Raw genomic sequence first — 13,441 nt, 5'->3', positions numbered from 1 at the left:
CTGAAGGAGACCTGCAAAGAGCTGGAAAATAGGAAGATGAAGCTTGAGCAGCTTATACAAAGTCTTGAGCAGTCTGCTGATAGTGATGATGATCATGCTGCTGGTGGTGATGGTGAGAAGATGGATGCTGATATGGATGCTGATAGTGAGGATGAATATAAGTCTAGTAGCTCCAGTGATGAAGAGATGAGTGAGGAGGATGATGATGATACTGCTGGCTCTGAAGATTAAATCTTCATCTGATGATTGGCTCCTTTTGTGGCTAAAAAGGGGGAGTAATATGTGTTTGTTGTTTTGATGCTGTAGGATCTGGGGGTTGATTGTAATGGTTGTATTGATTGTCTTGATTGTTCTGATGATCTTTTGTTTTTTTTCTTGGACAATGTTCTTTTTGGTTCATGTTCTTTTTGGTTCCCTTTATTTGGGTGTTCTCTGGTTCTCCCTGACAATGACAAGTGGTTTCTGCAACAATTGATTAAGTAGTTGGTGATTAATCAAGTTGAATCAAGTTGCTGCTGTTTCTTTTTACAGAATTTATTTTTCTGTTATTGGCTGCTGTATGCTCTGATATCTGTTTGCATCTATTATTGTTTTAGCCAAAAATTCGCCAAAGGGGGAGTTTGTAGATGTTGTTGATTGGCTGTAGTTTTTGGTAAAACTAATTGTGGTTCTATCATGTCAAAAACAGTGTCATGACATGCTTTATGTTGTTGTGAAGTCCTTCAGTATGCAGGCCTTTACCTGATGTCAGGGCCGATGTCATGACATTCACAGCTGTTCGTTATTTTCTTTTACTACTTATGGCTGTATGATCTGATAAGACCTTATGCGCTATATTTGGTAATAATGGATTCTGATCTGTTTCAAGGACGTCTTGGATGATTACTATTATGAGTTCCTTGTGTAATGGAGATTTGTTTTAATTAGGGCAAAAACTATTTTGTGGATCTAAGGCCCAGTTGCTGTATTGTCTGAAGGCTATTTAATCCATGCAGGTGCTGCTGTTGCCGTCAGGGGTTTTTGTTGGAGAAACTGTTAGAGCTCTTTTTGATTTGGTTTTCTCGTTGTAGTTTTCTTGTAAGCCAAACAATCATCATGATGATTGTCTTGGTCTAGGTGTTTTTGTTTTGAGTTGTAAGAAGTGTTCGAAGCTTTTAAGCAAGAGTACTATTGTACTTGATCAAAGCTTTTAAGCAAGATCAAGTTGTGTTTTTGAAGAGTGTCTTCTTTTTCATTGGTTAGTTTATCATCACTGCTGTGATTGAGGGGGAGTGAGTAGGATCTCTGGTCTAAGTTGTTTAGATTGAAGTTGCATTGGGTAGATATTAAGTGAGAGGCGTAATATTGAGTTGTATTACCTTGAATTGATATTACTTATAGTGGACTTCCTCCCTGGCTTGGTAGCCCCCAGATGTAGGTGTGTTTGCACCGAACTGGGTTAACAATTTTCCTGTGTTGTTTTCTGTTTACACTTTGTTCATTTGTTTAAAAACATTCAGATAGTGATGTCGTGACATCCTGTAAGACATCGCGTGTCTGAGTCCAGAATTTCAATTAAAAACCCTAATCCGGTCTGCAGCTTCTTCATAATATATATAGCCTTCAAAAACGCAGCAGCTGGGCCTTGGATCCAAATTAGTTTTAAACCTAATTAAACTAATTTCCACAAATCAAGGAACCTAAAATAAGAGCAATTAAAGACGTCCTTGAACAGATCATGATCCAATATTTCCAAGTAAAGCGCATAGGATATTAACAGATCACATAACCAGAATTAGTAACAGAAAGAGACGTAACAGCTACGGATGTCATGACATCGGCCTTGACATCAGGTAAAGGCCTGCATAAATAAAAACTTCACAACAGTAGAATGCATGTCATGACACCAGTGTTGACATGATAAAATCACAATGAGTTTTACCAAAAATTACAGCCAATCAACAACATCTACAACAACAACCACTTTCTGTTGTTTTTTGTTGGACTTTAGTGTTTGGTTTAATGTCCACAGTGTCCACAATTATTATTTGGTGTTTTTTTGAATATGTTTCATTGAGCATGTTGCACATTAAGCATGTCAATTGGAAAATGAGGACAATATTTTAAATGTTAATAAAGCATTTGGGTATACTACAACATGTGGAACCCACCACATAAAAAATGAAAAAAGAAATTGTGGGTGTAAACTTGAACTTTGTGGTATTGTACAATAACCCATGCATTCACACATGCAATATAGCAGGTTCATAAAATACAAACATAATATGACTATAGGAGCATAACAGACAAAACATGATTGCGAATAATTCCAAACAACTATTAAACACTTAATTGTACCCAAAATGGCAGTTATAAATACTGCATTAAACATGAAAAACACAATATGATTTGAGGAAGTTGCTTACAAAGCAACAACCTCCCAATATCCTTGCATCACATGACAAAAACCAGTCTACTACTGGTGTAAACTATTATACAACATCATGATAACATTTTTCTTCAAAGTTCAGCCACACCGTTCGACACCTTCTTCGGGGATTCACCGACCAGATTGTAAACGCCTCACCGACACCAGAATCTCTTCCTCTGGGGGATACCTAATGCAGAATTTCAAAGTGTCGCCTGCTTGGAGGTTCCTGTCTTTATGGAAGTCGGACCAACCACCGCATAAATACCTTTCAATGCCGTCTTCCCTTTTCTTCATCTCACAGAAGTATGGGACATTGGTGTTGCAGTCGACCAACTTAATCCTTGGAATGTGACCACTTTTGTAGGCACGAATCACCCCTCTGGGAATTTGCTGCATCAGTAAAGCAAATAACAGGGTTACAATACAATAAAATCAGATGCACGGTTATTCTTCCAAAGATTCACCGCTTCGTAACTTACAAAAACATTTGTTCTGAGCTTCTTTGGGTTATCGACCACCCTGGTCCACCTTATGTCACCATCACGAACAAAGTCCAGTTTTGAAGGCCTACAGAATATTAACACGAATTAAACATATATACCCTTCCATTGAGATAAGTTATACAGTCAAAGTACACGAAACAAGTGTTATTCATTGAGATTTGTTATCAATGAGCATATACCTTCCCCTGGGGCCACGGTATTCCCTATGGCGGGAAACCTCTCCTTTGCCCTTGCCTTTGACAGGAATGGTTGGCTTACCTAGACAAACCTCTGTGGCTCTCGCCTTGCCCTTAAGATTGTCTGACACTCTTTCACGTGTGGGATTCCTAAGGCGGTAAAACACATATGAAATGCAAACTGACTTTTTTTGTACATTCAACTAGCGGTAAAGATATATTATATGATGATTAAAAGATATACATTTAACTAAACCTACCATGCCGAAATCTATTGACGACACGTTCTAGGTGCACAACTCTTGCACCTGCCAGCATCGCGTCTCCTTCCAGCCTCATCATTGATGGTAATACCTACTGCCTTTCGGTTTGATTTTCCAACATTGGTATTGCCTCGCACAGGCCTACATGTTACCCAACATCATATATTATGCTTTGTTCCCATTGTAAGCATATGTGATGTTATTCAACATTTTGTAATAAGGATTAGAGAGACAACAACAATACTTGTGAGATGAAGATGAATGGAAAGATTTGCGGTAAACAGCCGCGTGATAACTTTTGTCATTCAAACCACCAGCAACACCGTCTTCATTTCGTTTCCTTGCAGTCCCTTCAGCAATTTCCTCCTCCATCATAACACGTTTTCCTTTAACTGCATTGTCCTGGTGCTCAAGCCCTGGCTCTGTCTTCACCTTTGAAGACTCGATTTCTGTGATTGCTTCTGATCTTTCCTTCTTTACACGACGTATTTCTTCAAGCATTTGTTTCAACACAAAGCTCCTGGTGTGTTTAGGAGTGTGTTTCACTTCACCTGAGGACGTGAAATGCCTGCATGACGAAAACGATAAACTAAAACTTAATATCCTCATCTTTTTATCGTTAAATGATAATATAATATAGGGCGATGTTACATCTTTGTAGTATAAACAAACCCATGGAAGCCTCATTGGATAACACACAAAAAATAACACACATATTATATCTTAAAAGCATCTTTTGAAACAAGAAAGACGACATGCAACTGAAAAACATGGTATAAATGCTTCAAAACAGAAATCTTAGTAACTTCAGATACGATCGAAAACCAAGTAGTATACGGTTAAACCAACCAGAAACTTTAACCCTAATCCCCGTAAACCCTCCGATCACCATCCCAAAACACAAATTAGTAGATATAACCAACAACGGTAACATGTTCTAACCTTGCAGATGACGTCTTCAATGCAGTAGCCGGTTGCTGTGATGAACCTCCTTCCATCGTCTTCCGTCACAGTGAACAGGGTTGGACTGAGTTGTGTTGTACTTCTTGAAACGAGACTAACCTTTCCTCTTCAACAAGCATTTGAATAAATGACACTGATTTGAAAAAATGGGTTTTACACAACTTAGGCCATGAAACAAGTGTAAGTTTAATGAAACGTTTCAGTGATTATTAAAACTTATGTCAATATTATTGTTTACTTTTTTTAATAAAACAAACATTCAACCTAATGGAGTTAAAGAATACCATAGGTTTTATTTTTACAAATGTCAAAATAACATGTCATTATTAATTTAAATGATCAAAAATTAAATATTGAATATTACCTCTAATATTTTAATTAATTCATTGTAACTACTTATTTTGCTAATGGTAATCACTTTATTTTTTTAGACTTTAATTTAAGTGTAATATACATGGTATGTGTTTTACATAGTATTTCTAACATTGTATTTGTATTATGAGATTTTTACGGTTATTTGTTAGAGTATATTAGGTCCCGTGAATTATTACAGTTTTAATTACATGCTTAATATCGGTTAGATTTTTAGTGTATTATATTTTTATTTTTTTATCATCAATTTTTTTTAGAAACTCTATGATATATCGAAATAACTATACAGTTTGTCTTTGTTATTATTTTTTTAAAAATGTCGAAACATATTATATTTTATAGCCTTATGGTCACTTATAAATATAGTCTAAGGTAACTTTTTTTTTCATCTGGCTTTTTTTCCGATCTAATATATATGTACAAGAAAAACTCGGTCCATCCCACAACAGAATCCATGCGGATGCACGGGTTTCCCACTAGTTTTTTTTATAAAATATGATGTTTTTCCACCAACGCAATTATTAGATATAATCGAATAGAAGGAAAAGATTATTTTAACCAAATAAAACAATTAAGCAATATTAAATAAATTAATTTTTGTTTTTTTCGCAGGGGTGTATAATTGAACTAAGGGTGGTAAAACCAGGGCGCAAATAGTAATTGGGTTAGGCCCAGTTAGGGTCTTGGTCCGTGTGATCGTGTGTGACGCAGGTGTATGCTCAGGTGAGGTGTAGGGCTGGGATACGTTTATGATGACATCCAAGTTCGGCATGCGTTTGATCAAGAGGGTGTATGGAATGGATGGCGCACTGAATCATGTTCAGTTGTGCAGACAAGTGGCCATGGGAGGGCCACTTGTCATCATCCGATGATGCGCGTGGGTGATTATAAAAACGATGCCTCTCCGGTCCCCTTTCTTTTTTCTCTCTCTTCCTCTCTTCGGTCTCTCTCTTCTCTCAAGCTTTCCCCCTTCTCTTCAAACAAACCCAGAAACGGCCCTCACCACCACCGTCCTCCGCCCAAATCGCCGCTGCCCAACCCAGTTTCTCGATGAATGTTCATCGAAACATTCATCCCCAACCCAGCAACCTTCAAACTCTACCCAGAATCCCAACCCAGATGAACACTTTTGAAGATCTTCATCTTCTCCGCCCTCGGCCCTTGACGATAAACCCAGAATCCCACCTAACCTTCACCCAAACTTATGAACCCTAACCCTAACCCCTTGAATGAGGAACCCTAAACCTAGATTCGAGGAACCCTAACCCTTATTTTTCCAGAAGAACCAATCCAAAACAAAACACATGCGATCAATTTAACAAACCTAAGCTAAGTTTCGATTTAAGTTACCTTTTGTTCTTGAATTCTGGATCGTGTAAGCTCCTTTTTTCTCTAATCCCTTCTTCTCTCTTTGATCGCAGGTTTTAATTGAGGGCTCGAGTTGGCAGCGACAAGCTTCAAGCCTCTTCTCCAAAAAATTTCGTCTAATCCCCTCCCTTATGATTTCTTCTTAGATTTATACTTAGGGTTTTAATTTAGATTAGGAAAACTTAGATTAGATTTACGTTTTTAGTTTGAGATTTGATTTGATTTTGATTCAATCAGTGTGTAATTGATTTGTTGTAATATTGATTGATTAACGAAAAAGATTTGATTTGATTTCGTTTGTTTTGATTTTGATTCACGTTACATTCTATGGGCTTGGGTTAATCTGGAAATTAGGGTTGTTGGTTGAAGGAGCTGGTTGCACTAGGGTTTGCTGAGGAAGATGGAGAATGAACAGGATCCAGGTCGGTTCTGACCTGGTCCACCACCTGGTACACATGTCCAGCCCAAATCCTGATCCCTGGCCCAATATCCTATTACCAGTCCATCTTGTAATCAATTAAACCAACTAATTAATAATAACTAATAATAAAAATAATTAATAGTTTAATAACCAAACCAATTTTAATAATATATTAACCCCCTAATTGACTTAATAAACAAAAGGTTAATAATAATCCTACTAATATTAATAATAATAATCCAAATAATAATTAATAATAATATTAGTTAGTAAAAATAAAAATGTAAATGATAATAAAAATGAGTAAATAATGAAAACTAAATTGTAGTAGAATATCCAAAAAAATGATAAAAAAAACCCTTAGAATGAGATAAATGGGCCCAAATGTTTGGGCCCCAAAATGTTTGCTATCCACCCCTTTATTTTATTTTTAACCCATTTATAAGAGAATGGGTTTAACAATAGTGATGTTAAACCTCGTGGCTATTATTTATTATTTTTGGAATATCCTTAGGGAATTAATTTTAACCAGGCGTAAAATGATTGGGTAAATTTTGGGGTACGACACTCGGCACATCGTGTTTTCCACTCTCCACACAGAATTCTCCAGTCTTTTATTAATGTTAACAGATATACGCTTTTCCCACAAACATCAATAGTATTACAACATACAGGGACAACATAACACTATAACAACTATATCATCAAGAATAATTATTCACCGATGGATTCGATGATTTTGTTTGTGTAAGTTATGCAAACAACTCATTAACGTTTATATCATAAAAACAAACAATCAACCCAACTACAACGCAACAACACACAAATTCAGAATTAATCATAACACAATAACAGACAAAACAACAATTTTACACAAACCAATTCCTACATACTATTCATCGTAATTCCCATTATAGAGTCAGAATTCCACCCTCACCTTTGATTGGGGACCGCTCTATTCTGCCGATTGAACCTAGTTTTTGCCCTAGCTTTCAACCCTCTTTCTTCTAAATCAGAATCAAAAGTTGAAATTTTCCCAAATATGCAGTTATAGTGCGACATTGATATCTCACAACTCATACCTTATTTTGAAGATCCGAACGGTCAAAATTTAGATACTGTTGTTGTGAACCTAACCTCAAAATATTAATATGATCCAACGGTTAAAAAACTGAGGATCGTCGATTTAGTGAGACTACTGCAAGAAAATAGGAATGAGTTTCTCTCCTCTTTTCTCTCTTCTCTGCAACTTCCCATGACCAATTCCCCAAGAATTTTTCCATTCTAATTAATGTAATCCTTATATAATTAACTTAACCTAATTTCATTAAACCTATTGGACCTAACATTCACACCTCCACTTATACATTTGCAACAGTCCTTATAATTGATTCGACGTACAAGACCAACACGTATAGGCTTCCGCTTCTAGAAATGATTGGTGTCACCTCTATAGACAAGACATTTTATGTTAAATTCGCTTTTCTGGAATCTGATAAAGAAGATAACGTTACATGGGATTTGAGAATATTTTGTTAATTGATCCACAACATATGCCGAATGTCATTGTTAACGATCGAGATAATTCCTTATGAATGCGGTTAGAACCGTGTTTCCAACATCAACCGCATTACTTTGTCAGTATCATATAACAAAAAATGTGAGATCTAAGCTCAAATTTGTAGTTGGCACCAAAGAAAAAAAATAATGAAGATGGAAACATCATCAAACCCTATGTTGTGGTCGAATATCTCGATTTTCTGAAAAACTTTGAGTCTATTATCCTTGAAAATGTGAAAGAGAAAGTTGTATGCGCTTGGACGGACCATGTTAGACATTTAGGTTGCACAACAACCAACAGAGTCAAATTTGCACATGCGGCGTTGAAGAAATGGTTGGGTGATAGCAAAAGGGATCTTTGTGGGGAATGGGACACGGTGAACCAAATTCTTTAAAATCAACATAATAAAATTCAGACAACGATTAGTCAGAGCAAGACTGTGGATGAACACCGGCTTAAGGATAACACTCTCTACTTGCAATTGATTTTCAATATATATCTGGCGGTATTGAATTTTATTTTTCTTCAAGAGAAACAGGCGGATACTACGGGACCGGATAATTCAAAGTGTGGGTGTACAATTAGAAAAACTTACGGGCTTCCATGTGCTTGTCTTATTTCTAAAAAGATAAAGTTGAATTCCCCCATACACATGGATGAAGTCCACGTTCATTAGAAAAGACTCTGATTTGATGACTACGAACTAGCAAAGGAGGGTACATCCAATGTAACCATCACATTCGAGTTGGAAGTGAATCATGAATATATTTTCTAAAGCGGGTGACACCATGAAATTTCACATAAAAGAACAATTGAGAAAATTGCTTTTCTGGAAACAACCAATTTGAAACCTCCTTTGCAACCGGTTAAAACCAAAGGTGTGCCTAAAAACGTGAAAAGTACCCAAGACGACATGTCAACTAAGCGAGCTCCTTCTTACCCTGAATTTGTTGATTCTTTGTTCCCGGATTCACCTACACCAAAATTCAAAAGTAGTGCTAACAAGGGAGCTCGCATTTCCAAACCGCCTCGTACACCTCCGATTAAAACACCATCGATGATTTAGATTGATGGGGTGCCTCTATTTATGCACAAAAACATTGAAAATATGGTTGATATGGGGACTGTAATATCCAGAATTTTTATCCAAGATATTATTGAAATTTTCATATTAAAAATGCAACTATTTTTTTTAAATGGAAAAATATAACAATAAGAGAAAAATATAATTTAGAGAAACATAGATTAAATAAAACTGTGTAATAGTTTAGAAATTCCTAGCAGAAGAAAATCCAAGTTCGCATTTCTAAATAAGTTTAGATGCTGAAATAACTGAAATAAAAATAGTGTACTGCGATGACAAAATATTAAAGAAAGTTCTAATTTTGCAAAAGACCATGTTTCCTTCATACGCGCTTCAAGCAAAACACTCAGTCATACTTTTCTCCTTGAGTACCTAATATGTTAATTGTAAGGGTCAAATTCCATATCCATATTGAATCATACTCACCATAAGAAAGTATCATAAAACAATAGCAAAAATTTCACTAATTAAAATATAATTAATAATTTCTTTTTAAATAATTACTTATAATATATGAGATGCAATGTGACTGACACTAATACATGATACACAAATAATGATCCAGATAAATAAATCCATTTCAATGGGAAACTGCCACAAAGGCCCAAAAAGCGTCAAATTTGCCAGAAAGGCTCCTGCCTCTATTTATGAAAAACACATTGAAAATATGGTTGATGTGGGACCGATGGTAACTGCGGGTATTGGGTCGTTGTCGGTTTACTCGGTAAAGGAGTGGATGTCCTTCCTTGAGATGGGTCATCTTATAGCAAGTGCGTATGAAAGGGTGTGTGTCGATCTGACGAGATTTATATTTTCAAAAACATTTTTCCTCTTCATAGTTGCCCACCTATAGGCCTGTCAGGTTGCATCATTTGTATCGTTTATCTATGATAGCTCTAATTTGTACACGTTTATTTGAAAGCGGAGTGTCCTATTCCGGATACAACATGTCAATGGATGGCACATCATACAAAAGAGGCGGGCACTTGGCTGGATCACTTTTTTGAAAGGATGGTGGAAGTCGGAGAATTTAGTGATTTTAGATTTAACCGGTGAGGATTCGTTCGGTGCATTTTAGAATGTCATCAAATCAATTTTTGTCTGTATTTTCGTGAAGAATGTAAAACCAATACGATTCAAAACATATATAATATGTCAATATTTAATGTAGTCAATGTTTATTCCTATCGATTTTATTCTTTCTATGTTGAATATGTTGATTTGCTGTTGATTCTGCTATAACCGAATGGTCCTCTAGTTCCGCATAATTCGGATATACACATCCGAAGAACCTTCAATTTTTTTTTTAAAAAGCATCAGGCCTTATTTCGGAAGCGTATATCCAAAATATTCAAAGATAGCAAAATAAGATTTCTTGGGTCCATATTACTCCAAAAAGTAACATCACAAGCCACAATAAAAACTGACTCAAACCTATCCTCACCTTGCTTTTGTCTACTTCAGTAGTGGTTACACGATGCCACTTCAATTTAGGTTGTCGCACGACACCTCGTTTGCTGAGCTGATTTCGATACTGATTTCTCTTGTAATATCCTGAAAATCGGAAGGTGGTCAAGCTTGTGTATCGTTCACCTTCACTTGACATCGAAGGAAAATTAAAGTTCACCCCATTTGAACTCAAGAACGACGATGAATTAGAGGTTATGTGGACAATATTCATCAAAAGGTACGATTGAGTTGGATACGAAGCTTCAAAGATCGGGAGAAGATGTTATCAAAATGTTGCGACGTCCTCAACTACCAATTTATAACAATATGTAATGCTAAATTTTTGTTGAACTATCTATGTAATTTCAATTGTTTATGATGACTTTAAGCTTTGTTGCTTTGGTGATAAGGATTCTGTCTCAGACACCTTTTCGGATATGCAGATCAGAAATCACATTTATTTCCAAAAAAAATGTGTCTTCGGAAGTGCAAATGCGAAAGCACTTTCATTGGAAAAAAAGGTTCTTTCAAATGTGCATATGCGAAGTCACTTTTTTTCTGAAAAAAAGGTGACTTCTGACATGCATTTGCGAAGATACCTTTTTTTTAGAAAAAAATGTGCGTTCGAATATCCACATGCGAAGTCTAGGAGTATTTTGAGATTTTCACCAGAAATTCCTAAGAAAATATATGAATGTGTTAAAATATTCCCTTCACTTAGTGGGGCGCACTCCCTTGAATTTACCTAGGCCTTGTACCTCAAAATTTGGGGAGACAGCCCTCTTAAGGCCTATGGCCTCTTCTTAAGTTTTTGTTTCTTTTTTAAATTTATGTTATTATTCAAAAAAACAAGACTAAAAAGTATATTTTAGATGTATGCATAGTTGTTATTTCTTTCTATTAAGATATATAATATTAAAAAGAACAAAAATTTATTTCTTTGGATGTATCTTTAGGATTTCTTTCAAAACATTTAAAAAAACAAAAAGTTTTTTTAGTTACTTATTTTTAAAAATAAAAGGTGCTTTTGTATGAGTTGAGTGTTATCTCGTGTATGCTTTGTGTGTTTTGATCTTATGCTTGATCTTTATTCTCTCTTTCCATTCATCTTTAGACCATACTCTTTTTTAATCAAGATAAAATTAATGCATAACAAAATCAATTTTTCAAGATAAGTTTAAACGATTAATCAACATCAAATTGTTTTTTCATTACACTTCATACTCAAGCCCACCTCTCAAACTATTTCACTTTAAATCTTGGTCGACACCAAACCTCTTTTTCAAACCTGTTTTTCATAGTTAAATCCTTTTCAAATAAACTTCAAATAAGTCAAATGCTTGGTCAACATCAAGCCCCTTTTCAAAACCTAATCAAGACATTTTACAAAATCTTTTTGCAATAAACGCGTGAGTGTGTTGGAGGGCTTAATGCATACTTTGTTTGAACCAAATACTCACTCCCACAAAGAGCGATTCATACATTGTTCATTAAAATCAACCAATACACAATCATTTGATACCCCGAGGTACGAAGTTCTGATTTCTTCATTACACTACGAAGATACGTAAGTACAAGATTTTGAAATCTTGGCGAGTACAATAATAAAAAATTCAAAAACCCTTTTCTTTCTCCTTGTATAATAAGTAAAAGATAGCAAGTAAACCTCACGCTAACACTTGATCCCAAGACTAACTAAATGGGTATCATTGAGTACAATGGATGTGAGGGACGCTAATACATTCCCCTTGCATAACTGACTCCCGAACCCTAATTTGGTTGTGATGACCATCTTATCCTTTTTTTCGTGGGTTTTATCCATATTTTCTCTTTCCTTTTGGAATAAATAAAATTCGGTGGCGACTTTGTTGTATTTCGAGCGTGTGATGTGCTTGAGTATTTTTCGGGCCGTGACACTCAGTTCCTTCTAAATTTGAGGGGTAAACATATTTTACCTCGTTAAAAAAACGAAGGGATAATTTTGGCGTGATTATTGAGGATATTGATCATTGTCCTTAAATAAATTTGTGTCGTCTATTTCATGAGTATCAACACTCAAGACAATATCATTAGTGATTCGCGTGAAACATAAAAAACCGCCATTATAAAAGTATGCTGAATATAAAAAAGTAAGTGAAACATCATGAAGCGCTTGAAACTATCTACATTCACCACTTCAATTTGTAAGAGTATTTGCCATAAAAATATCTCAACGATGGATTGCAAGAGAAGAAAATTATTTGGATTTAAGATTTGTGTTCTTATATATTTATTTGAGCAGAAAATCATTCATTTATCTAACCTCTTTTTCAGAAATAAATGCATACAAAAGCAATTGAAAATATCTTACACCCAATATTTTCTCTCCCCTAAAATTTTATTATTCGTAGATCTAAAATCTAGATATTCAGAAAAATTAATTTTTACTTTAATATTCTATATAAACAATGTAATATTTTGGGTAAATAATATAGTTTGTAAACAAATTAATTTATTAATATTTTGTGTAAAAAATGTAACGAGTTTAAAACAATTTTATCTTATCCCTCGGTTTTATCTATAAACTGAGAGGTATGATGTACTAGTTTTGAAAATAATTAAAATGCAGATGATGAGGTTCGAACCCATGACAGCTTTTCATGACGCTCTTCATTACTCCGTTTCTATAACCGAAATTAAATACATATCGCGTCTGACGTAAAACGTATTATTTATAATAATGAGGTAGGACTGTGACAAATACTAAATGTAACTATGTGTAGTACCCTCACGGATGCACTACACATGCGTCTCCAATCATATGCTCGACAAATCGATGTATGCCTAAATCAATGACTATTAAAGACTTGGTATGAGAGGTTTTAGTAGATG

The sequence above is a fragment of the Vicia villosa genome, unplaced genomic scaffold, assembly GCF_029867415.1.
Source record: "Vicia villosa cultivar HV-30 ecotype Madison, WI unplaced genomic scaffold, Vvil1.0 ctg.000374F_1_1, whole genome shotgun sequence".
NCBI lineage: Eukaryota > Viridiplantae > Streptophyta > Magnoliopsida > Fabales > Fabaceae > Vicia > Vicia villosa.
This window is presented reverse-complemented; position numbering follows the sequence as displayed.